We start from the raw sequence: 4,768 nt of genomic DNA, 5'->3' as shown, positions 1-4,768 counted from the left end.
TGGGTAGGGAAGTGGGGGGCGCTATGGGGGACTTTTGGGATAGCATTGGAAATGTAATTGAGGAAAATATGTAATAAAAAATATTAAAAATTAAAAAATAAATAAATAAAAAACAAAACAACTCAAAACCAAAAGCAGATGTCCACTCTACTGTGTCGTCGGAAACTACGCAGAATCACTATTGGAATGTTCAATAGAGAAGTATAAGAAGGTTTCATTGTTGCGTTGACATTCTGTTACTGTAACAAATAGCTGAGACAATCAGTTTAGGAGGGAAAAGGTTCAATATGGCTCACAGTTTGGAGGTGTTAGACTGTAATACCTTTCCCCTGTTGCTTTTAAGCAAAGACTTGCAGTGTGGAGACAGCATGAAACATAGCAAAACTACTCTAGAGACTGAGACAGGACAGGCTGAGGAAGAGGAAGAGGTCCCTCTGACCCCTTCAAGCCTCTCTACCTCTCATTGGTGTCAAGATGTCTTTTAAAGGTTCACTGCCTCTCACAGGTCTATGGCCTAAGAAGCACGGCATCAACACATGGCACATGAGGTCACTGGTTATCATATAACTTGATGCCTGCCACTTCCTTAGCTCCAACTAAAGGGGTAAACCTTGCCTAAGGCATATGTGAGGCATACCTGGCCCATGCCCAACATCCTATCCCCACCTACACACATCCAGTAAATGTGTGCTGCATGTGACTAGAAAGAAGTCTGTCCAGGTTTTCTGCTTCAGTTTCCACAGGAAAGCTCCAGTCCCCTCTGTCTTTGGTGCCTGAAAATACTAGAACACTCCAGAAGATACAGGCCCTCTTCCCTGCATACCTGAGAGTCCCCGGGGTGGCGGAGATGAGGACAAAGCTGTGCCAGGGAGCAGATAGCCCCCCCCCCAGCCCCATCCACCTGTGGTCTGCACCATACTTGACTCTAAGGGAATGTTGCAGTCTCCGTCATTGAAAGACTATGAGTGGGAGAGATGCTCAATGTTCTGGCTCTAACATGCCCTGATGACCTCCCCATTCTGAGTCCCTATAGACATTGTCCTATTGTTCAATTTTGTCCAGGTGCCACACCAGGATGCAGGAAGTCTGGGAGAGCAGCTGCTGGGACTTCTTATGGCTGGATGTCCCCTCTGAATCAAGATGATTCACAGGATAGATTTTTTTTAATGTGACAAATCAAATGTCCACCAGGACACCATGTGAGCATTCATGGTTACACTCATTCCCAGTTACTTTGCTATGTCCTCTTGAGAATAAAAGAAAAAAATTAAAATATAATTTGCATATTAAATTATACAATCCAAAACTTGGAGGAAACCTCACACAACAGGGGACTCCAAGCATGAACCCTAGTTCCCATTGTGAAGGTGAGGTGGGGAAAGGTGAGGAGTCAAGGCCAAGATGCGAGAGTCCACGCTTTTATCTCTGGGCTCCTAGAATCTGTCAGGGGGCAAGCTCATGGTTTGAAGTTGAACACACTAGGGGGACACGGTTGGTCCTTCCACACTAAATCTTGTATAAATTACTTAATATTTCCATGTCTCTGTTCTCTCACTTGCAAAATTGCTCAGAATTAAATAAGCTGTAAAATGGCAGGCAAATTGCTGCTTAATAGATGTCCCCCCTTCTCTTCCCTCTATGGAGTTAAGATAAATAGGACTCCTATTTGTGCAATAAGCTAGCTTATATAGATTGGTACAATTTTACATATTAACAACTAGTTTATGTAACCCTTTTAAATATTGCCATGAAAAAGCATCTACATACCCTTAATAAGAATCTTAAATGAAATTATTTCGTTACAAAGAACTTTTGTTTTAAATGGAAAGCATAAAAGCTATAAAAGATACCAAAGGGACTTTATTATGGCTAAGCAACTGATAGGATATGATTTCTGGGCTTATGGAGATGGAGGTAAACTGGTTTTTGTAAGGCCATGTGCCTGCCTTTTTCCCTGCAGAACTGCCATTAGGTTAAGTATTTTATGTTAATTTTTTATCATGCTCATCTTGCTGACACAGAAACAAGAGGCTAAGGGATGTTAAAAGATAGCGTCCCATCGTAGAAGTCTGCCAAACATGAAACTCACACCTGAACTACATTCACAGCTTCTCTTATTTGTCTGGGCTGTAAATGTTATGCACAATTGGCTGCCACGCAGAAGCAGGAGCAACTGTTTGGTTGCCTGTCCCCATTTCCTGGACCTTAGCAGTGAGGACACACGAGTCCGGTGTGTTTAAGAGACTGTTTCAGCACAGCAGAGCAAGGTTCCTGTGGCATCTGATCCTCTTGTCCTGCAAGACCCATAGTCGGGGAGAGGGAACGGGTGACCGCCATGCAGATGGGCGGGGCACCTCTGCTGACCACTTGCTTCAGTAACCCTGTGTTGTTATAAGGCTGGGAATTTGCCAACTTCCCTTCAGGAAGCCACTCTGAAATGGAAAGAAGTCTTCCTAAGCAGGAGGAGGTCTGAGCCTTTCCTGTCCTGCCTGTCTTGACTCTTGGAGTGTAAATGAATTTAAACAGATTGCTATTATATGTGAATAAACTGAGAGAGGACTGTCCCAAGACGTTAAACACACATCTCCTCATTTGCCCGCTCATTCAAAATTAACCCACTGGCTGAAGAGGAAATCATCAGAGGCTCTGTTCCCCACTGGAGGAGGAGTCTCTCCAGTAAGTAGAGACTTACTGTGAGACCTCCAGTGCTGTGAGGAATGAACGATGTGAGAGCCCTGAAGATTTCTCCTTAGGAAATGGATGCCCTCAGGCACAGAGACGCTTCCATTCCCACGACAACTACTGAGTCTGTTTCTTTACTAAACAACGTTGAATGTTTTGCTGTAATTAAATATGTTTCACTGTAAAAATCTTTGAACTCATGTAAATGTTTTTTAAAGGAGTTAATTACTGTCACAGTTTGGGTGACTGCCCGTCACAGGCCCATTTTGTCACCACCAAAGCACTATCGAGATGTAGTGGGATCTTGAAGAGATGGAACCTAGTAGCCAGGTAGGGTGACACATGCCTGTAATCTCAGCATTCAGAGGCAACAGAAGATCATGACTTAATAAGAGGGCTACACAGCAAACCACAATTTCTCCTCTCTCTCTCTCTCTCTCTCTATCTCTATCTCTCTCTCTGTCTCTGTCTCTGTCTCTGTCTCTCTCTCTCTCTCTCTCTCACCTTTAGAGTACTTTGAATCAGATGTCTCCCACATTTTTGGGCATTTGAATACTTGGTCCCCAGTAGGTGCAACTGTTTTGGGTAGGTTTAGAAGGTGTGGCCTTGCTGGAGGAAGTGCATCCCAGGGCATCCCTGGGGGTGAGCTTTGAGGTTTCAAAAGCCATACACCATTCTGAGTTCCACCTCTCCCACTTCCTGCTTGTGGTTCTAAAATAAGAGCTCTCCACCAGCTGCTCCCGCACCAGCAATAGAGATCCCAGCATCTCCATCGGGATGTGGATAGACAACAGCAAGCTCAAATAAACCCTTCCTTCTCTTAAGTTGCCTTGGTCACAGTGTTTTACCCCAGCAAGCAGAAAATTAACTAATGCAGACCTACTAGAAAGCCTTTGGGTCATTGGCAAACGTGTCTTTCAAAGGAGGCTGTAGGTTCACATTCATTATTTTCTACTCACATTTACTGGTATGATGTGAACAGTTTGACCAATCATGTTCTCTTGCAATGGGCCCCAAAGCAAGGAGACCAATTGATTGTCTGGAATCTCCCACACCGTGACCAAAATACCTCTTTTTGTTTAAAGGCCAATCCTCTCAGGTATAGGACTGTGAAAGGTAGCCTTGTTCCCAGTTGAGCTAAGGCTCGAAACAACTGTGATTCTGAAGGGATGGTAGACATTTAGCCTGTTCCAAGACACAAGGCCACAGCTCTCCATAGATTTGTGGCCAACAGTCACATAATGGCAACACCCCAGTCCCCTCCACATGTAGAGGATGTGACCTGTGGTCACATAGTCTCAAGGGAGATCTCCATTTTAATGAGGTACCTAAAGACCTGGAGGACTTAGCCAATGAACTCCCCAACTTCAGGCCCACCCTGAGAATCAGGATAAGGTTTTACTCATCCACTTTCCACCATGACAATAAATGCATTAAAACCATGGACTGCCTCTTTTCATCGGGATCTGCCATGAGGAGGCATGGAGAAGGCCTTCGCCTACAGAACTGCAGCCTAATCTCCCATAGAAGGCCTCTCTGCACTCCCAGCCTTGGTTGCCACCAAGCCAAGCCCACTGCCACCGTCAAACCAAGAAACCTCACCACGGGACCAGCCAGAGCTCCCCTCTCCCCCAGCCCCCACCCCAGGCTAGATCCAGCCTGCAGGCCCCCACTCCATTCTCAGCTCTTACATGCCTGGGTGTCTGAGAGCCTGAGAACCAGATGGTCCTGCCATCTTTGCAGGCCCTGGGGACCCTCAGCCAGCCCCGGCTGTCCCCTGCACCTCAGACTGTGCATCCCCTCAGACTATGTTTCCCTACCCCTAAAGCAGTGTCCCTGGGCTTCCCCATAGCCTGATACCCACATGGCAACCATGGCAACAGTGAGGGGTAAGTGCAGTGAACTCCCTCTTCCTGGCCCCTTAAACAGCAGAGCCCCGTGGCAGAGCAGACATAGAACCCCATAACCCTACACTCAGGTATGTGTCTTGGTAATGCCAAACCGACCAACACTAGCACAGACCATCATTGTACCACCCTGACTAAGTCACTGCTTTCTGCAGGTTTCTTCTTTGTGAACTACTAGT

Source organism: Mus caroli, chromosome 1 (genome assembly GCF_900094665.2).
Source record: "Mus caroli chromosome 1, CAROLI_EIJ_v1.1, whole genome shotgun sequence".
Lineage (NCBI taxonomy): Eukaryota > Metazoa > Chordata > Mammalia > Rodentia > Muridae > Mus > Mus caroli.
The sequence above is the reverse complement of the archived record's forward strand: the minus strand, read 5'-3'. Positions refer to the sequence as shown.